Here is a 24,093-nt window from a genome sequence, read left to right as displayed (position 1 = left end):
GATATTATGAAAAAATGAATGAAGAACATAACCCATCAGTTCAAGAACAAATAATGCAATCATTAAATACACTCAAAATACATATGCACATGCTTTTATTGCTTTATATGTCAAATGTACCATTATTTCCACACATAAGATTGTTAAGGATGCTTAAGAGGATACACTTACTATTTTCTATCATCATTGAATGAAGGCAATTTTATGGATATTTTCCTCAAAATGATTAAATATATTGAGGAAGACTTGCTTTATATGAATGAGATAATATTGAGAAATTTACTTCTATAAACTATTCTTGATGGACTACTTTTAGAATTTGTCTCCACACTTAGGTTTTTGATGAGGGTAATCCAAATGCCTTGAAGTTTTAGTTACTATGATCTTTTAAAAAACAAATCTAGGTTAGCTTGCAATTAGAGAAATAAAGAAAAGAACAATTCGACAAACAAAGCTACTTCAACCACCATAACATGAACAAAACTAATCATGATGGTTAAAGGCCTAACAAAAAGAAAGTTGCAAGGAGCATGTCTTCTTAAAGAATGTCCAAAATTGTTGAAAATGGAATTAAAAAAGTGATTGGAAAAAGTATGGTTGTTACATATGCCTTGCCATCACATCTTGAATTTGGCAATCTATGAGTGTGTGCAAGAAGTGAGCTTTTTTTGGCAACCTCCAATTCTATTCCACATAGTCCACTTGGTCCTCTTTTTCTTGTGGGTGTATATCAAGCACCAATGCTAGTGCTCCACTACCAACACCACTTCCAGCACCACTACCACCTCCTTCTCCTCCTCTCCCACTATACCACCACCACGTCTTACTCACGCCCTTCTCACATTAGTATCGGAACCAATAGCACAACCAACACTTAGTCTCTTTCTCTTCCCCTTTCAACAATCTCAAGTACCAATTCTCTCTCTCTCTCTCTCTCTCTCTCTCTAACAACACACTTGTAGTTCTCTCTCCTTAACTTCCTCCCATCACTAAATTGAGTGTATATGCTTATTTTTTATAATATTATCACAATGCTAGTAGTTCCATTGTGCATTCAAAAACAATATCACACTCACATATACATTTATAGCCTCCCTTTCTCTCCATTCTTTTCCCCTATTTTATAATTACACCCTAATATATTAGTACTTCAATTGTGCACACATGAGAGAAACCACATACACTATTACATTTCTCTCTCTCTTCCTCATCTAATTAGACTTATATATGGATTGAACTTATTCATCCATTTACAATAGAACTCTCTCTCTCTCTCTCTCTCTCTCTCTCCACACATACACTTACACATTCCTCGTCTAATTAGACTTATATATGGATTGAACTTATTCATCCATTTACAATAGAACTCTCTCTCTCTCTCTTCCTCATCTAATTAGACTTCTATATGGATTGAACTTATTCATCCATTTACAATAGAACTCTCTCTCTTACTCATCTCATTAGACTTATATATGGATTGAACTTATTCATCCATTTACAATAGAACTCTCTCTCTCTCTCTCTCTCTCTCTCTCTCTCTCTCTCTCTCCACACATACACTTACACATTCCTCTCCTTCTTTCTCTTGCTCTCTCTCATCCTCATTTAATTAGGCTTACATATGGATTGTGGTTATACATCCATTTACAATAGTCCTTATAATTACTTCATAGTCTCTATAAAAAGCAACTCCCTATTGCCTCATTACATGTATTATTATTTCTTCTAAGACTATGCCATTAACACTCCAAACTTCAACAATCAAGTATTTTGATACACTAATATATTTCACATTATATTGCATAAACTTACTACAAAAAAGTATACTAAATCTATGATTGTCTTTTCAAGATAATGAACTGCTACATGAAAATCAAATGAACATATTTATTGCAAATGTCAAATATCAATCTAGCTCTTTTGTTAGAGAGTGGAATGGGTATTCTCTAGCAAACTCCTAGACCTTCCCATGAAAATTTGCTAGCTCAGTCAAATAGGGAAGCATATGTTTCAAGAGGATGGTATCCATGGGATTTCCCTCAAATGTAGGTGGGCATATAAAGGAGGTAGGTGGGTTTCTTCGCATCTTCTCTATGCTATCATTCACAAATAGTGGAATTGTAGGGCTAAAGTATGGCCATCAATATCATCAAAACATTTTTGAAACTGTGGCTTCGCCTGACTCCTTTAAGAAGAATGAGTTATGGAAATTGTTTTACACTTGCGTTGACCATAAAGAAACAAAAATTGTAGTGCTTGCATTATTCTCTTTATACAACCATGTCTAATTAGTTAGAGTAGCTCGCTCAAGTTCTCCTCCTTCATCTAACTCCAAATGGCAATGCAAACAATGTAGATATTCTTGAAAGGTAGAGCCTGAGTGAAAGCACACATGTAAAAGCAAGAGCACAGCGGCCTTATGCTCATCAAACCGCAAAAAATTGATCTAACTAACCTTCGCATGAGAAGGCAAAGGACAACCTAATAGGCTTAACTTCCTACATATGAAACCACTCAAGGACCTTCTAGATGTAGTCCTACTACAAGTAAAGGAGCACCTTAGAGTGATGGTACATGATACACATTCCAAGAATATACAAGACCTGTCCCCCACGTATTTTATCTCAAAGCTCTTCTTGAGATGACCTTTCAAGGCATCCAATTCACTATGAGCACTCCCAACAATCATCATAGCATCCACATAGAGTATCAAAATCATAAGGCTACCATCACGGGCCTTCTTCATGTATGAACATGGGTATACATCATTGTGGGTATATCTTTGTGAGTACATGAAGGCATCAACTTGTGGTATCATTCCTTATATACATGCTTAAGGCCATAAAGGCTCTTTCTCAACTTGCACACTAGGTGATCTCATCCTTTTTTCTCAAAGTCCTTAGGTTGTTGCATATAAATCTCATCATACAAGTCCCCATGTAAGAAAGTCATATTGACATCCATTTAATAGAGGTCTAGATCAAGCTATGCAACCAAAGACAAGACCAAGCATAGGATAGTCATCTTGATGATATAAGAGAAGACTTCATCAAAGTCAACACCATGCTCCTACTTAAAACCCTTAGTAATTGATCTGACCTTATAAGCTAGCTTGGGATATCTAGGGATACTCTTTAACTTATATACCCACTTGCATAACAAAGCACATTTTCCATTAGGCAAAGGAACCATATCCCACATATAATTTTTTTGCAGCAAGGCATACTATAACTACATGGTCCTCACCCAAGAGTGACTATCACCTTTGTGCATGGCCTCATCATTGGTAAGAGTCTTACTAGCATATGTCACCATAACATAATCCATAGAGGTTGTAGACCAATTAGGTTGATTATCTCTAGCAAACAATCATAAAATAGGTTGTGGGACTTGTACATTCTGTCTAACATTAGGGTCCAAGGCCACTAGAGCATTAGCTACTACAAGTTGTCTAGCTAGTTGTACAGTAATAGGAGGTTCTTCCTAAAATATCACCCTACATACCTCAACGACTTGCTTAGGCTACTTACACATTTTATTCTCATGGAAAACAACATCATGGCTATGGATGACCTTTCAAGTATGTGGATTCCATAAGTGATAGCCCATCTCACCTACATCCCTATAACCAAGAAAGATGCATTTCATCGAGTTAGGATCTAGCTTATTACACTTGTCCTTGGAAACATGGTAGAAAGCCTCACAATCAAAGACACACAGATGAGCATATGATATAGGTTTTCTAGACCACACCTCCTTTGTAACCCAATAGTCAAGAGCAAGGCTTGGGGATCAATTCATCAAGTGTATGACAGTAGTAAATTGCCACAACCCAAAAGTGATGTGGTAAGCCTTTCTCGCTAAGCATTCTACAAACTTGCTATTGAATTATCTCATTCATGCAACTGAACCATACTATTCAAGGGTGGGATATACGAGGTGATCAACTGACGCATAATATCCCTCTCATCACAAAGCTGCTCAAAGGCTTTAGATACATACTCTTCCCCATTGTCAAAACATAGGCATTTCAATCTATACCTAGACTGGTTCTCAACAAAAAAAAGCCGACACTGAAATGTAGCAAAGAATTCTGATTCTACTTTATGAAGTATGCCCAAGCCTTATGTGAGTAATCATCAATGAAACTAACGAAATACTTCATGCTACGTAAATATTTACAGAGCATAGATCCATAAACGTCAGAATGAACAATAGCTAGAGGCTCACCTATGCACATAATGGTAGACTTCTTATGTGACTTATGCGTCTGCCTGCCATAAAGGTAATGATCACAAGAATCAAAACACTTATAGTCAAGGGGTGGAAGATATTGCAAATAGGTAAGTATTTTCATTCCCTTTAATGACATGTGCCCAAGCCAAAAATGCCATAGCAATACATGGAGTACTATAGCCACTGCTAAAACATGGTTCATAGACCTAGATACAAGTAAGGGGTAAAGAGTGCCAGACTTGGTACCTCGAGCCAGGACAAGATTCCCATAGGTAAGCTTCCATGAGGAATCACCAAAAGAGACAACATTACTTCCATCATCCAACTATCCAATTGAAAGTAGGTTTTTAGTTAAAGTCATAACACAGGATACATCATCATGCAAAGTAAACATATTACATGAATGAAACTGTAGATGGACATCTCCAATGTCAACAATATCCAATGCCGTGTCATTACCCAATGTGACACAAATCCTGTCATGTTGTGACAGGAGTGGAACCACTCTTAATGAGGGGTGATGTGAAATGAAACCCCTAAGTCAAGCAACCATGGTAGACAAGTCATTAGTCGGCTGCAAAATATTAAAATAAGAAGTTGCAAGTATGTGGTCATTATCAAAATCAATCTACATGACATTAATCTCTTCAATCTAAACACTGGACTTACTAGAGAGAATGATGCAATCATCATTCTTTTCTTGTACTTTATCATTTTTCTTTTCCTTGCACTTGTTATCACACATTTTATGGCATTGTGGCCAAATATGACCTTGCTTCCCATAATAGTGGCAAGTCACTGTGAAGTTATGGCCATGGGACTTCTTGCGAGACTATCCACCTCTGACTGAGAACAAGACTTCTAAGAGTCTCTCCCATCATAGCCATTACTGCTCCTACCATTATTGCCTTTGATTGTCAAAGCATGAGAGGTATAGGAGGCATCAACATTTTTTCAAGTAACCTCTTCATTCAAGAGAGTACGCTCTATATCTTGCAAATTCAGACCATTGTTGATAGGCATATTTGCACACATAGTTATACAAAATGTATCTCATGACTCAAGTAATGTAACTAGCAAAAGCAAGGGAGGAAGATTGTTCTTAAATTAATTAATTACACACACACACACACACACACACACACACACACACACAGAGTGTGTGTGTGTGTGTGTGTGTGTGTGTGTGTGTGTGTGTGTGTGTGTGTGTGTGTGTGTGTGTGTGTGTACATGCACTATTTTTAAATCACTTTCTGACTTCACGCATGTTGGACATCGCCTAACAAGTTCAAGGGCATTTGTCAAGTTGAAAATCTCAAACATTTCCTAATTAGTGATGTGAATTATGATCACAGAATAGATTAATATTTGTGAAGCAAAGATGATTATGATGATGATGTGGTAAAGATATGTGGTTGATGGAGCATGTTGCCTATTGTCTACCTATTGGTAGAGTTTGTTGTATTCGATTTGGCTCCAATTTCAAGCACGTTTGTATTCTGACACTAAAGCACAAGGTCATGCTACCATGTTAGAAAGAATAACACTAAAGCACAAGGTCATGCTACCATGTTAGAAAGAATAAACTAGAAATCGGTCGAATCCTATCTCACGTGCCCATGGTGTCTCTCGTTACTAATTTTTTCTTCTCTCTCTCTTCTTTTTTCTTCTCTCTTTTTTATTATTTTTTCCTTTCTCTCTCTCCCTTCTTAATCCTTTTTCTTTTCTTATCAAGAAATCAAATTCTAGCAACAATAGAAGCCATCAAGCAATGTGTCTTTTGGTACAAGGCTTATTTATTTACAATGTATAAGAGTGCATGATAGTCTACAAAACATGTGAAGGGAGTGGTATGGAGATAGTGTCTAAAATTTTTAATGGCATAAAACATTGCTAGTCCTTCTCTTTACGTAGTCGAGTAATTCGTCTGGACCTCAAGGAGTTGTTGACTAGAGAAGCTTATTAGAAAATCCATATTATGCTCATCAGGCTAGCATAATATGGCTCCAATTGCAACTTTAGAAGCATCAATGTGAACATGAAATGTGATTATCTAGTTTGAGGCTCTTAAGATGGGTATAGTCATTAGAGCCATTTTCAGTGCTTCATAGGAGGCTTGGCATTCCTCAGTTCATGACCAGGTGATGAGCAGTTTGTAAAGTGGTTGAGCAAATACTACATAGTTGAGCACAAAGGGATGATAGCATCTAGTATGACCAAGGAAGCACTACACCCCCTTTGAGTTGGTGGCATCCAACGAAGTATCCCTGAATGGAAGAGGGAATGGATAAGTGATAGTTGTTGCATTCAATTCCTTATAGTCGACACAAACTCTTATCCCTGAATGGAAGAGGGAATGGATAAGTGATAGTTGTTGCATTCAATTCCTTATAGTCGACACAAACTCTTATCTTGCCATCCTTCTTTGGTACCACCACTACAAATGACAGCCATGTGATTGCATTCATAGGCTTGATAATGTCAACTGTAAGCAATTTATCAATCTCTCCCTTCACACGTATAGTATAATTTGGATTCATACAGTATCTTTTTTGCATTATAGATTTAGCATTTACCTTCAAACTGATCCTATTTTGACACGCCCTTGGAAAAAATTCCTTCATATCACTGTAGTCCCATGCAAAAATATACTGGAATTCTTTGCTTAACTAAAGCAATTGCTTATTGAAGTCATCCAAATACACTTCATGAACATCATCTTCCAACAATCTTGTTGACTTACTAATAATGTGCTCATATTTCAATTCAGCATCAATAATAGATTGTTGATTGACTCTAATAAAAGCCTCCTCTATCTTTGATGAAGCATTTTCCTACTCTTTACAAGTATTTGGATTAATCCCATGACTTCCCTTAGAACAATTTCTGTTTTCTCCATCCATTTTAGTAGTCTGATGCATCATGTCACAGTTTTCTTGTATCAAGTCCTTGTTTTCCTACATCAATGAGCCTGCTACCTGTAGTGGTAAGCCTTCTATGTGTAGTGGTAAACCTTTTGCATGCAATGGTATAGGTGCTTTTTACAGTGGTACTGCTATAAATACATTGCATTTAGATAGGATCTTCTCCACATCCACCTCAAACACTAGTATAATGGTAGGGTTAGCTCTCAAAAAGAGTTCTTCTTCATCCTCTTCAATCTCGGGTGCCACATTTATTGTTTGAGCAACCAATGGACCATATTGAGGCTACAATACTACTTGATTAGCTATAGATAGTTTGACCTCTTTATCACCATGAGGAATAATGAATGTATGTGCACCCCAATCCTGCTTTAATTTGGATAATCTAAACCAAGGCCTTCCCAACAACATGTTATATAAATCCCCTAATCCTTCCATGCATAGAACAACAAAGCTTACCTTAAACTTTAACCTTGCAACTTGAATGAGTTGATTCTTCAAGATTCCCAAAGGTTAAAGTCTCCATTGATCAACCATCTTAACTTGAAACGGTGCTAGGACAAGTCCCTATAACTTGTGTGTAAGATACAACTCTTCAAGTGTAATGTTCACTCTCGAGCCACCATCTTATAATACATCATCAAATTTCATACCCAAGCACTCAACTTGAATGGTAGGAACTTTATAATCTACCACCTCTGCTTGTGTAGGGATCACAAATTGACAATCTAAAATATTATTTTGTTCCTCCACATGATGTCACCATACCTTTCCTTGATTCAACATAATACTCTCTAAGAGTTTCTCCTTAAATCCTAGATTTACATCAAGGATATGTTCTAAGGTAAACTGCAAAGAGGATTTGGCTAAAGCCACAAATAACTCGTGTGAACCTTGAGAGTAATCATCTTGATTTAATCTTTGTTGCTAGCCACTATCTTGTAGCCCTCTAAGTGGCAATTGCTACTGTTTTCTTACCTGTTGGGAGTGACAATCCTGCACTTCACACAACAATTCTACAAAGCTGAGTTGTTTTGACTCTTTCTTCTTTTGCAACTTTTGAATATCTTTAGAGACTACTTCCCTAGCCTTCCACTACTCTTGCCAATCTATCTAATGCCGCCTAGATTTAGCTCTAGTTATAGCTGAAACTAATGTCTCCTTCAGACGGGTCTCCCACAATTATACAATTTGAACAATCACAGCCGTACCTGCAGCTCAAACCCATCTTGACTACTATTTAAAACACCTTCACCTAGCACATGTTTTTGAAAAACCTCCATATTTTTTTGCTCCACCTATTGGCCTATTGCATGGCCCTTCGTGACTTGTCTAGGTATTTTGACTAAGACCACTGTTGTAGGTACTGATGGTTGTTGTCCATGGGATAGTCCTGCCGCTTGCATTTTTTTTTGCTCTATGGTCTGCATTTCCCTTTCACTCCTATGGCATACCCATAGCTCGCAGTTAGGTCCTGACATGTGTCCTTGTCTGCAGTAGTAGTAGCAATGCCCTTGTTGCCTTTGTTGGGCATTATTTCATTGCCTTAGCTTATCATTACCCCATTGCTTAACGGGCTAACCCTTCCTTCTAAATCCTCTAAATCCACATTATTGTGCCATCTCAAGTGCAAATTGGTTTATTGGTGCTATCGGCATTGCTAGTTGTGATCTTGCATTCCGCATCATTGGATTGTACCAACACTCTTTAGCCTCATGGCATATATTCTGACATATGCTGCATGACTTCACGTTCCAAGGAGTGTTAATAACTCCCATGTCCAGCAACTATTTCTCAGTTTTCTTTTCCAACCACTTTTCTAGTGCTATATTTTCTTATGTTTCTTTCCACTTCTTCTTATCCTTAGAAGCTTCTTTGGATTTTTAAGACTTTTTCTTCTAACATCTTTGTTGCTTTTATCTCTCTCATCCCTCCGAGTCACTTGACTCTGTATCTGAATCTAAACCTAATGAGATGGGCTCATCATTATTGCTACTTTTAGAATCTAAATTTTTCCAATTAGAATCAAACATAGTCCACTTGGTCCTCCTTTTCATGTGGGTATATACCAACTGCCAATGCTATTGCTCCACTACCAACACCACTCCCACTACCACCACCACCTCCTCCTCTCCCACTACCACCACCACATCTTACTTACCCCCTTCTCACATCAGTACACCAGAACCAATAGCGCCACCAACACTAAGTCTCTCTTTCTCTTCCCCTTTCAACAATCTCAAGTACCAACTCTCTCTCTCTCTCTCTCTCTCTTTCTCTCTCTAACAATACACTTGTAGTTCTCTCTCCTTAACTTCCTCACATCACTAAATTGAGCACATATGCTTATTTTCTATAATATTATCACAATGCTAGTAGTTCCATTGTGCATTCAAAAACAATATCACACTCACATATACATTTATAGCCTCCCTTTCTCTCAAATCTTCGCCCCTATTTTATAATTACACCCTAATATATTAGTACTTCAATTGTGCGTGCATGAGAGAAACCATATACACTATTACATTTCTCTCTCTCTTCCTCATCTTATTAGACTTATATATGGATTGAACTTATGCATCCATTTACAATAGATCTCTCTCTCTCTCTCTCTCTCTCTCTCCACATACACTTACACATTCCTCTCTTTCTTTCTCTTGCTTTCTCTCATCCTCATTTAATTAGGCTTATATAAGGATTGTGGTTATACATCCATTTACAATAATCCTTATAATTAATTCATAATCTCTCGAAAAAACAATTCCCTATTGCCTCATTACATGTATTATTATTTCTTCCAAGACTATGTCATTTAACACTTCAAACTTCAACAATCAAATATTTTGATACACTAATATATTTCACATTATACTGCATAAACTTACTATAAAAAAGTTATATTAAATATATGATTGTATTTGCAAGATAACGAACTGCTACATGAAAAGCAAATGAACATATTTATTGCAAATATCAAATATCAATCTAGCTCCATTGTTAGAGAGTGGAATGGGTATTCTCTAACAAACTCCTAGATATTCCCATGGAAAATTGCTAGCTCAAATACGGAAGCATATGTTTCAAGAGGACGGTATCCATGGGATTTCCCTCAAATGTAGGTGGGCATATAAAGAAGGTAGGTGGGTTTCTTTGCATTTTCTCTATGCTCTGTCATTCACAAATAGTGGCATTGTAGGGCTAAATTATGGCCATCAATATCATCAAAACATTTTAGAAGGTGTGGCTTTTCTTGAATCATTTAGGAAGAATGAGTTATGGGAACTATTTTACACTTGCATTGACTATCAAGAAACACAATTTGTAGTGCTTATATTGTTCTTTATGCAACCACTTCTAATTAGTTAGAGTAGCTCATTCAAGTTCTCCTCCTTCATCCAACTCCAAATGGCAAAGTAGACAATGTAGATATTCTTGAAAGGTAGGGCCTAATGTGATGTACCGGCCTTTGATTACGTGACGAGTATCGTTTTAGTAGTCGCCTAGAGTTTATCTTCCAGCCATCGCCATCTGTACTCTAACCAGAATGATTAGATTTTGTCTGGCTAGTTAACCCTAGGTCTACCCCACAAGGGAAGCATCCTGTCGTTACCCACGGAGGATCGACTTGAAGGTTCCTAATTGACCTAACAGTCACCTATCAACAACTAACTCACATCCAAAGGTGTCCTCCTTGAGAGGCTTCTTGTCCGGAAGGAGCAATTGCCATTACCCCCCTTGATTCATGGAGTACAACGCTTTTTTCCAGTAGCAGGCTAAGGATTTATAAAATCCCTTGCAATGCTCTGGCACAGCCGCCTTACCTTTCCCCTAAGATAATTTACAGTTTGGGTTCTGAGACCAAACCCTAAGTAAGTCAACAAATCGGCCCTTTCCCCTAAGATAATTTACAGTTCGGGTTCTGAGACCAAACCCTAAGTAAGTCAACAAATTAGCCCTTCCTAGTGTTTGTTTTTGGGAAAACCTCTCGGCTAACCGAGACCACCCTACCATAGGACTAGATTGTTCGGGAATCCATCCATCCACCCACTTCCCTCTATGGAAGTTCTTAGTTATCTAATTACCTACCACATTACGTGAAACATATAAAAATAACTTCATTAATTAAAATCCTTTTATGCACAGTTTTTCGTTTACGTAATTTATTCACGGACATACAATCAGAATAAAATAAGTTCATTGATTATACTCCATAATGTGTGTTCTCCTGCCCATATAGGAGAAATATTACAATTTTACGTGCTGCCTCATCTGGCGCATTTGTAGGTCACATGCTGCCTCATCCGGCACATTTGCACGTCACCAAGATCAAATCCACCTATAGCTAGCGTTCATAGGTGTCCCAAGTAGAACTTGGGCCATATAGGGGACCAAGTAGTTCCTAGGTGCAAAAAAAGATTTACTAGCCAAAGCCCCCCTGGCACCCTTCCACCTCCTACTTAATACAATCCATGTTGGGAGACCTCTTGCCATCGGAGCCGGTCCATGCTTCTGTGGCGGTAAAAACATCCCCTTTTGGTATGGGGATTCAACACCTATCCTTGGGAGAGGCATAGGTCTCCTCAATTCTTATTTATTCCAATATTTAATTCAATCAGGATCTAATCTAGAAAATTCACAAACAAGATTGATGTCTTCAAGCAGTTATGACTTCAATCAATCATGCAACTTTCAAGTTCAAGTGATGCTTAACCTGGTAGCAATCGTCACTTAGGTTTCAAAGTAATGAACTCTTCCCCTTGGAATTTAACTAGAGGTATCTAGAATTTGAGTCTCTAACTTCCCAATTCTTGTAACCAAATTTCTTGACCTTAAGTCAGCATTTCTCAAGAGACTTATCTTATTTCTATTGAACTTGAATAGAACTATTTCAAAAAAAAAAACCTATGGTATCACGGTTGGTAAAGGGGCGTTATCTGCGCCCGTGACTCCGTTTGTGACTCCCGTACTTGCAACTTTAGTTGTTGCTTCTACGTTAGTAGGGTTATTTGCGATTTTCCTTTCTGAATTCTTTTTCTTTGGGGCCATGATAGAATAGAGATGAGAGTAGAGGTATGATAGAATAGGATAGAGTTCTTCAGTGTCTTCTCTTCTCGAATCAGAGTAGAAGAGGATGAGAGACCTTCAGCATATCTCGGGCAGAGTCTCCTCCTTCTCGATCAACGTCTCGTCCTCGTCAAGGTTGCTCTTGTTGCTCCTCCTTCTCGATCAACGTCTTGCCCTCGTCAAGATTACTCTTGTTGCTCCTCCTTCTCGATCAGCGTCTCTCCCTCGTCAAGATTGCTCTTGTTGCTCTTTGTGGTCATCCCCAAGCCCTCAATTTATAGTTTTTGCAAGGTGGGGGGGGGGGGGGGGAGGGGTAAAGAGAGAGCACCTGCTTTTTGGTGTTTTTAATGACATCATCAATGACAAGATTTCGTTTTCTTTTTCTGTCCTACAACTTGTTTGGATCATAACTTCGTCGTATGAACTCCAAATATAGACGTTTGGGTACTCAAAACGATCAAAACACATATGGTCGATAAGCTAGCGTAGACAGAATAACGAAAATCCATCAAAATTAAGCAAAAATGATGATTTTTATAAATTGCGTTATTTTTATCCATCTTTTGTCTTGGACGACTTATTCCCTTCAAAATAAGTCATAGTATATATTTGAATCCATCTAAAGTGAAATTAAGTCATCTAAAGACGTACAAGACCACGTATATGCACCTTAAAATAAAAGTAATGGGGACATTACACCTGAGTGGAAGCACACAAGTAAAAGCAAGAGCAAACGGCCTTATGCTCATCAAATTGTAGATAATCGGCCTAACTAACCTTTGCATGAGAAGGTAAATGACATCCAATAGGCTTAACATCCTGCATATGAAACCACTCAATGACCTTCTAAATGTAGTCCTTCTACTACAAGTAAAGGAGCCCCTTAGAGTGACTGCACGTGATATACATTCCAAGAATATACAAGAATTGTCCCATGTCTTTTATCTCAAAGCTCTTCTTGAGCCGACCTTTCAAGGCATCCAACTCATTAGGAGCACTCCCACCAATTAACATAGCATCCACATAGAGTATTAAAATCATAAGGCTACCATCACGGGCCTTGTTCAAGTATAAACACGGGTACATATTATTGTGGGTATATCCTTGTGAGTACATGAAGGCATCAAACTTGTGGCATCATTCCCTATATACATGCTTAAGGCCATAAAGGCTCTTTCTCAACTTACACACTAGGTGTTCCCAACCTTTTTCCTCCAAGTTGTCTTGACATCCATATGATAAAGGTCTGCTCTTGCTTAAAACCCTTAGCAACCAATCTGGCCTCATAGGCTAGCTTGGGGTATCCATGGATACTCTTTAACTTATATACCCACTTGCATAACAAAGCATGTTTTCCATTAGGCAAAGGAACCAAATCCCACTTATGATTTTTTTGCAATGAGGCATACTGTGACTACATGGCCATCACCCAAGAGTGACTATCACCTCTATGCATGGCCTCATCATAGATAAGAGACTTACTAGCATATGTCACCATAACATAATCCATAGAGGGTGCAAACCGATCAAGTTGATTATCTTTAGCTGACCACTGTAAAATAGGTTCAGGGAATTGTACATCCTGTCTAACATTAGGGTCCTAGGCCACTAGAGCATCAGCTATTGCAAGTTGTCTAACTAGTTGTACAATAATAGGAGGTTCTTCCTAAAATATCACCCTATATATCCAATTACTTGCTTAGGCTGCTTATGCATTTTCTTCTCATGGAAAACAACATCATGGGTATGGATGACCTTTCAAGTATGCGGATTCCATAGGTGATAGCCCATCTCACTTGCATCCCTATAACCAAGAAAGAAGCCTTTCATCGAGTTAGGATCTAGCTTATCACTCTTGTCCTTGGAAACATGGCAGAAAGCCTCACAATCAAAGACACACAATGAGCATATGATGCAGGTTTTCTAAACCATACCTCCTCTATAACCTAATAGTCAAGAGCAGTGCATGGGGATTAATTAATCAAACATACGACGGTACTAACTGCCACAGCCCAAAAGTGATGTGGTAAGACTGTCTCGCTAAGCATTCTACAAACTCGCTATTGAATCATCCCATTCATGCATCTCAACCATACCATTCAGGGGTGGGATATACAAGTCGGTCAACTAACACATAATATCCCTCTCATCATTCAAAAACATCATGGCTATGGATGACTTTCAAGTGTACACATTCCATAGGTGATAGCCCATCTCACATGCATCTCTATAACCAAGAAAGATGCATTTCATCGAGTTAGGATCTAGCTTATTGCACTTGTCCTTGGAAACATGGCAGAAAACCTCACAATCAAAGATACACAAATGAGCATATGATGCAGGTTTTCTAGAGCATACCTCCTCTATAACCTAATAGTCAAGAGTAATGCATGGGGATCAATTAATCAAGCATATGGTAGTAGTAACTACCACAACCCAAAAGTGATGTGGTAAGCCTTTCTCGCTAAGCATTCTACAAACTCGCTATTGAATCATCCCATTCATGCACTGAACCATACTATTCAAGGGTAGGATATATGAGGCATCCAACTGACATATAATATTCCTCTCATCACAAAACTACTCAAAGGCTTTAGATATATACTCTCCCCCATTGTCAAATGTAAGTATTTTACTCTATACCTAGACTAGTTCTCAACAAAAACAAGCCAATGCTAAAATATAGCCAAGACTTCTGATTCTAGTTTATGAAGTATGCCCAAGCCTTATGCCAGTAATCATCAATGAAATTAGCGAAATACTTCATGCCACCTAAAGATTTATAGGGTAGAGATCCATAAACATTAGAATGAACAAGAGCTAGAGGCTCACCCATGCACATAATGGTAGACTTATTATGTGACTTATGAGTATGCTTGCCATAAAGGTAATGATCATAAGAATCAAAACACTTATAGTCAAGGGGTGGAAGATACTACAAACAGGTAAGTATTTTCATTCCCTTTAATGACATGTGCCCAAGGCAGCAATGGCATAGCGATACATGGAGTACTACAGCCACTACCAAAACATGGTTGATAGACCTAGATACAAGTAAGGGTGGGTCACAGAGTGCCAGACTTGGTACCTCGTGCCAGGACAAGATTCCCATAGTAAGCTTCCATGAGGAATCACCAAAAGAGACAACATAACTTGCATCATCCAACTATCCAATTGAAAGTAGGTTTTTAATTAAAGTTAGAACATGGCATACATCATCATGCAAAGTAAACATATTGCTTGAATGAAACTGCAGATGGACATCTCCAATGTCAACAATATCCAATGCCATGTCATTACCCGATGTGACACAGATCATGTCCTTCTAAGATAGGAGGGGAACCACTCTCGATGAGGGGTGACATCATGAAATGAAACCCCTAAGTCAAGCAACAACCAATACTAAGCATAGGTAGACAAGGCATTAGTCAGCTATGAAACATCAAGAAAAGAAGTTGCAAGTATATAGTAATTGTCAGAATCAGTCTGCATGACATTAATCTCTTCAATCTAGACACTGGACTTACTAGAGAGAATGATCCGATCATCATTATTTTCTTACACTTTATCATTTTCCTTTTCCTTGCATTTGTTATCACGCATTTTATGGCACTGTGGCCAAATTTGATCCTGCTTCCCACTATAGTGGCAAGTCAATGTGGACTTATGGCCATGGGACTTATTCCGAGACTATCCACGTGACTACGAACAAGACTTCTAAGAGTCTCTCCCATGATAGTCATTACTGCTCCTACCATTATTGCCTCTAATTGTCAAAGTATGAGAGATATAGGAAGCATCAAATTTTTTTCAAGTAACCTCTTCATTCAAGAGAAAAGCACCCTCTATATCTTGCAATTTTAGCCCATTGTCGGTAGGTATATTTGCACACATAGCAATATAAAATGTATCCCATGACTCAAGTAATGTAACTAGCAAAAACAAGGGAGGAAGATTGTTCTTAAATTCACTTGCTCGCTCGCTCACTCACTCACTCACTCACTCACTCACACACACACACACACACACACACACACACGCTCTCTCTCTCTCTCTCTCTCTCTCTCTCTCTCTCTCTCTCTCTCTCTCTATGGGTACATGGACTATTTAAATCACTTTTTGATTTCACACATGTTGGACATCGCCCAAAAAATTCAAGGGCATTTTCCAAGTTGAAAATGTTGAACATTGATTAATTAGTAGTGTGAGTTATGATCACACAATAGATTAATATTTGTGAAGCAAAGATGATTATGATGATGATGTAGTAAAGATTGTGGTTAATGGAGCATGTTGCCTATTGTCTACCTATCGGTAGAGTTTGTTGTATTCCCTACCTCTTGAGTTTATATATATGTTTCATGTCTTCAATGTGGAGATGAAGGATTCCGGTCATGGTCAAGTGTTAGGCCCCTCCTGACTAGATAAACTTATCCATTATAGCTTTAAGTGTGGGGACATCTTGTTTGCATATATTCATGAACACACTACTATTTGATCCTTACATGATATCATGTTTTATCTATGCCTTGTTCACGTCCCTTCCTCACGCAAACGCCCTGTTCTACCCCATTATTGGGGTCTTTCCTTACCCTTTAGCCTTTTTTTTCTCATTTTGCTAATCTTCCATGTGAATGCATCCTACATTCACCAAAATTGAAATTTGACCTTACATCCCTGTTCTTCCTTTGAACTTGACACTTTTTGTTTTTACTGCCCTTCGTTCCGAGCAACAATTCCATAGTTATTAATTTTTGAAGAATTTTATGCGAATTGGACGTGTCTTCATGCGAATGCACCTTTCTAACACCGAAATTGCATTTTGACTTGACATGCCTGATCTTTCCCTTCTCTCAAACATTTTTCCTTAATACAGTCTACCTGTCCAATGCATGGATTGGCCGTTATTTATTTTTACATGTTTGCATGTATTTTCTCACACCATTTTTACTATTTTTCCATGTGAACACGCTCTTTTCTCATCAGAATGGTGTCATCCTTGGATAGCCTTGATTCATTAGTCGAACTAATTATTTTTTTCCCCTACCCTTTGTTCCGGTCCACAAATTTTGTGTTATTAAATTTTTATTGTGTTTTTCTACGCATTTTGACTCTTTTTTCATGCAAACGTGCATTTCTTACACCGAAATTGCATTCTGACCTGATTGCATGTCATCAAATACTACTCTCTTAACACTTTTCCTTTTTGTTGGACCTTGTTTTGACTAACAAATTGTCTCAAATTAATTTTTGTTTTGATTTTTATGTGCATTTTTATTAAATTTTTCCATATGAATGCTCCTGTTACTAGTTGAATCTATGCTTTTTCCATATGAATGCTCGCATTTTTGGTCGAATCCATGTTTTGATTGGATGGCCTTGTCCGTCTTATCTACCAAATAAATAAATCATTTTCCTATACTCGGTTTTGGCAAATGGATATTTCGTTATTAATTTTCGATCTCGTTTTCGGATAACCTTTTTTTGTTTTTCCATGTGAACTCATGTTTCTCCTATTGGACATATCATTGATGTTGTCCATGTTGTTTCTCTTGGCGCCTTGCCCATTTTTCCTTTTTTCCACATGTCAATCCCAGTCCCAAATCTTTTCAAAATAACGTTTTTGTGCATTTTCCATGTTGCATCTGTGTGTCCGTGTGAACGCTTGGTTTTTGCCTTGACTAGCATGTTGTGGGACCACCGGCTAGTGGCCGACCCACACATCCTCCTCTCTTGTTGATCATTTCTGCCACAACAAAAATTCTTATCTCGCCTTGTGCTTATGTTTGGGACGGGGCAAACACTGTGTTTTTTATTTTTTGAAACCAACCCATTAATTCATTTTTTATTTACAAACAAAAACAAAACAAACAAATTGCAAATTAAAAATACCCCCCATTTCCCACCCATTCCAATCCCCCTGGTTCTTCTTCTTCTTTTCTCTGTCTCTCTTTCTTGCTCTTTTCTCTCTCTCCTTCTTGCTCTCTCTCTCTCTCTCCCCTCTCTCTTTGTTCACCTCGCCTCCCTCTTCGACCCTGTCATCGCGCCCGCAGAACAACCTCTTGATAGTCTATGCCCCCCTCATCCTCCTAGCCCCCTATGCCTGGTTCTGTTGCTCATCAACACCGCCAGTCGCCTTGATGAGTGGCGTGGTTTGTCGAAGCTAGCCTCGCATAGGTCATTGTAGGGTTCCCCCCGTTGTGCTTTTTCGTAGAATCCGTTACCCCTCCCGCCTGCCTATTCCCTATTCCCCTACCCTACCCACCCCCATACCCTTGCCCATTATCCCTTACCCCCCCCAACCCCATTGCCTCCCACTAGTCCCCCATCCACATTATCCCCCCTCCTAAGCCCATCTTTTTACCCCCATCCCTGCACCATTAATCCTCATTACACCCCCCAACACACCACTTGGCATGCCCTTGCTGCATTTGCCTTGCGTGGTTTTGTTCTCGTTTTGTTCATCATTGTTCGCGTGGAAATTTTTCTTGGATAGCACAAGTGTGTTGATTTAGTTATCATTCACGCAAGAGGGCGTGTGTGGGGTCTTAGCCATGCCAAGGTGTTGATGTTGTTTAGACAAGGTGTCACGGATCCTAGTAAATGCAAATTTTGTAATTTTAAATGACAAAATATCAAAATACTTGAAAAAATCCAAGCAAAAGTATCAAAATTCAAATAAAAATAAAAAAACAATAGCTTACTAAAAGTTTTTTAAATATTTCAATTGAAAATTGCGAATAAATTTTTTAAAAGTAAAAACCTAAAATTTCCATTAAAATTTTCTCAAAATTCAAAAAATACCTATACTTTTCTCAAAAGTAAAAAATAGCTAAAATTCCTTAAAATTTAACGAAATCCAAAAAAATTTCCTAATCCATTTTACCCATTTGATTTTTGTTCACACAAATATATAATCTATGTACTCATTATAAATAAATAAAAATTAAGAAAAATATCTTTTAAAATCCAAAATAAATCTCCAAAAAGTTAAAAAAATTAAATGTGGTAGTTTTGGTATTTTTTCCTCATGCAATAAATTTTTAACTTAGTAGGATTATCTTTTGGATTGCTTCAAGGTTGGTTTTCTCTTCACCCCCTATCGATTTTCACGTGCCAATTCAGATTAGAGTGCATTCACCACCTTACATGTATTTACAAAATTTTTAACTGTGTCCCAATCACATTTTATGGTTAAAAGGAATAAGCTCATCACTTTTTCATGTGCATCCATGTGCTCAATACACGTCACTTTTAAATAACATAAAATCAACCCATTGTTCATATTGCATGTGCTTCATGCACTAAACATGCACAATTTTAATTGGTAATAAAATGAACCAGACATCACTCTTGCATGTGTTAGCAAACAAGTGCTACACACATTATAAATTGGAAAAAAATGATCATGTATTTAGAGACCTATGGAGTTGGGATTGGTAAAATCCACCTACCATTAAATCTAACTCTATCCTCACTACACATCTCTCATCTAATCAATGAACGTGATACATGCGAAAGAGGGAGACATAGTTGATTACTTAGTCCGTGTGTTGACAGGTTTCAGCCTAGTCCTAGTATAGTTGTGTCAAGAGTGGTGTAGTTTGTGGTATTTCTTTTGTTTTGATGGTCATGTTGATATGGTCTGGGATATGGTATGTACATTTCTTTTGATTTTCTTGCTCGATACAGGGATCAGGATGCATGTTTATTTGCATTTCACAAAGCTATTGGTGGTCACACATGTAGGTAGGTTATGCCAAATTTTTTCTGGGATATGGTTTGCTTGGGGTGGTTTTTTGTGTTGTGAATGAATTGATCCTTTGTCAAGAACTTATTGGTTTTTTTTGTTTTATTATTTTATATAACTCTTTTATATCTTTGTGTGGTGTGTATTTTATTTTTTAAAAATTTGAATGGCACCTCAGACTCCTCCTCCCCTACCTAGTATGTTCCATTGGTCCATCGGGATTATTCTCAATTGATGGAATCAAACCTTATTCCTAAGGCTGGGCTCTCCCAGCTTGTGGCTTTCTCATTGCCAATTATTCATGATGATCCTATCCTATGTGATGAATTCTTAACCTCTTACAACAAGCTGTCTTGCTCTATTCGAGGTACCATTGTTCTGTTGACACGTCGAGGATTGGGGAAGGCTTTGTCTCTTCCCTATCGTGGGGAACCCTTTCCCATAGCCCACTAGATCTTGTCTAATGCTGATATTTTGAAGCTCTTATAGAGACAGACCAAAGAATTATTGGATGCCAAATAAGTCATCACTACATCTAGGGTTTGTGTCTCCGTGATCTCCGATCTTTTTTAAAAACAATTGTGTCAGTTACTTCAGGGACATGTTTATGCCTGCCAAGACTCCATCCAATTATATGTCCAAGGAATTATTTACTGCTTCCAAAATGGTGCTCAAGGGCGCAACCATTGATCGAAGTTTCTATCTCCTGGCTAAAATGCCTAACATCTCTACATTTATTCAAGCCACATAGAGATGGTAGTTTGGACATATCAATTCCTTCTCTACATTGCCTAGTTTCTAGAGACACCATTCCTTTCCTCTGTAAGGATATTCCAAAGTTCTATAAAGATCTCAATTACAACTTATGTTTAGTAGCTTTACTCTTTTTTCCATGAAGAGATGCAACACTCTAAGGAGGAGTTGCATAAGGCTAACATTGAGCTTGCCTTAGCTAAGGAAACACTTTTTTATATTTTCAAATAGATGTAGTCACAGACTAAGATGTTAGAAGCCCAAAAGGTGGAAATCTTCTCTTTGTAGGCTTAGTTGACTAAAGCAAAAGCTCAAGTTGCTACTACCAATGAGGATAAGGATCATCTTTTTTAGGAGGGCCAAGAGCTTAAGCTTCAATTTTTATCCAAATAGTGGAGCTACAATCAGCTAATTATACTATTGAGCAATAGAATACCAATAGTGAGGAATTAAAAGAACAATTGGCTCACCTATGCTCCATTCCTCCAAGTCCTAATATACCATAAGTACCATCTTTATCAGCTTACGGAGTTGGCTACTCTTCAACATAATGCTACCTTATATCCTTTGTTCCAAGCTAGAGTGGAGAGACTTCAGTCTAGAATGGATCTTTTGTGGTTTTATTTTGAGAAGTTTTTGAAATATATTCTGCTAGATCATTTCTTCTTTATGCACTATCAATAACAAAAATTGGCCTTTTACATGAAGCTATCCACTATGGATTTGCATCCTCTAGATGGATAGGGTGGTAGTTGGTCTTCATATCTTTTAGCAAAAGTTGCAAGAACAGTTTTTATGGATTCATTTATACTATCCATGATGATATCTTATATGCGGTGGTGCTTGGTCTTCAAATCTCTTAGCAAAAGTTGCAAGAACAGTTTTTTTGGATTCAGTTATACCATACACCATGCTGATATCTTATATGTATCTTAGAGGTGATCTCCCAATTCTCGATTATGAGAATATATCTTGATATGTGGGGGATGTCATCTTGCAATGTTGTTCTTTATGTTAGATGCTTGAAGTTGCAGATAGATGAGATTTTTCAAGCCTATCCTTCCAAAGTGGATGCATGTCCTAAGGTGTCTTGGCATTCCATGATTGAGTCTCTCGTATTGAATTAGAGACAATTAAATGCTGATGCACAATTACAAAATGCTAGACAACTAAGGAAGGATCTTTTAGTCCATATGTCTAATCAATTTCCTTTTGGTATCTCCTTCTTTGAAGCTTATAATTGCCACATTGTTCTAGGTCCATCAATACCTTCCCTTACTTATTATCAACAGATGGACCACAAAATGGATTCTTATTTATCCATACTTAAAATGACTCCCCATGTTATTTCTTCTCTTCTTTTCCAATCACAAGGTGCTCCTCAAATTCCTATATTTACTCATTGCCCATTTATTGTCAATCGTGTTTTCTCTCCTACTTCTCATTGTCCTACACCATCTATCACACTCATTTTCACTTTTTCAACCTATTTCCTAACCCCTTTCTTATATGATTTAGTAAAATTACCCAAATCTCCATCTTTAACTCTTTCTTATTTTTATGATTTTGCCTATCCATCCCTTGATACTTGTTCCACTTCCTCCTTCTACCTCTTTTATTCCTAGCCCGCTCTTAAGTTGGTTAGTAGCCAATGTGGTTTTGATCTATACATACAAAGACGATGAGGGTGTAGCCAGACTAACTCATTGGCAAGGCCTTAGATTAACTTGCTTGTAATTCCAAGAGATTGGTAGACTCCTATCCAAGCTTATCATAATTATTTGCAATTTTTCCATATCCATCATCAATCTACTCATCCTTCAGTTAGATTAATTGCTTATTTTTCTTAATACCTAGCGTACATGTATCGACACTCTCATAATGATCAAAAGAAGGTCCCAAAGTTTTGCGTGAATACCAATGTGGATATTGATCCTCGTCAATTAGATATCTTATACTTTCATGCTCTTTGCCTTCCAAGTAGATATCTTGTCCTTGTGGAGTGGATATGATGCTTGTAGTTTTGGTTGTGTTGGAAGTGTTTTGGAATATGTTGGGATGGGTTGAGTGTGTTTGAGAATCTCACGATGGTATTTAGTTGAGATATGATGTTTTTATAGGTTCTGTAATGTGTTTGTTTAGTTCTCATATGGTCTATTTTGCCTCTATTTTGATATGTTTTCTTTCTATTTGTAAGATTGGGATTGTGAATAAGTCTTTTAAGGAATGATTGAGAGTATGTTGAATGGTTTTGGATGGTTTGAAGTGGTTTTGTTTTGGAGATGTATGGTTTTTATGCCTTCGTTGACCCTCTATAGTGTTTTGTAGAGCTTCTATGTTTTGTATGCCTGTGTTTACTTCTGTATCAGTTTTGATGGATGGATGTTTAGCTTGGAAAATGTTTTTCAATCTTGAAAGATGAAGAATACAAGCTCAAAATAGCTTGAAGAAGTGAAAAGTAGCTAAAGAAAACTTGAACTGAAGACTATAGTGACAGTGACAATAGTGAGCTCTCAATGAACATTGCAGTGGCTCTCGTGACTCTTCATATCATACATACCTCTTGGGTGGGGCATCCATGACCAAGAGAGGATTATTGAGAGTAATTCACTATTATTCTAATGTACTATTGAGAGAGATCATATGTGAGAGAGATAGAGTATGAGAGACATCCAATTTTCAATGAGAAACATTGTATCTACATGAGAAAGACTATGAAGACCGAATTCCATTCAGAGTTAATCTTTCTTTTGTGTCATTGTGGTTCTTTGATAGTTTCTATGAAGAATATTTTGAATATTTGTTGTGATAAATTCGTGGAAGAATTTCTATATGATGTTGCGTGAAGATTTGTGAAGATTGGTGTTGTTTTTCTTCTTGTAGATGATTAAAATATGAAGAATGTGCTTGTTGATGTGACAATAGAGATTTTCTTGCAATAGATTCCCCATTTTCTTGATGTTTCTCTTGGGCCACCACAAGGGGAGATACAATTTAAGATTATGAACCTACAATGGTGGAGGATGTGCAAGCCATAGACGCAGGTAAACTAATGTGCCTTAAGAATATTATCTATAATAACATTTTGAAAGGTGAATATGTTGCTAATTGTGAGGTCATTGTATAGAGGACCATACTAAAAGTCACGTAGAATCCCTCTTGCAAGGCATTGTCTTCCACAAAGCTACAATGGTACAAGATGTACCAACCTTCCACACAAGTAAATAAATGTGTCTCAAGAATATTATCTATAGTAACATTCAGTAAGAAGAATATGTTGCTAATTGAGGAGTCAATATATAGAGGTCCATATTGAAAGCCACATGAAAGATCCCTTGCAAGTCACTTCCTCCCATCCCGTTA

Source organism: Lygodium microphyllum, chromosome 25 (genome assembly GCF_053477565.2).
Source record: "Lygodium microphyllum isolate KBCC chromosome 25, Lygodium_microphyllum_v1.1.10, whole genome shotgun sequence".
Classification (NCBI taxonomy): Eukaryota; Viridiplantae; Streptophyta; class Polypodiopsida; order Schizaeales; family Lygodiaceae; genus Lygodium; species Lygodium microphyllum.
This window is presented reverse-complemented; position numbering follows the sequence as displayed.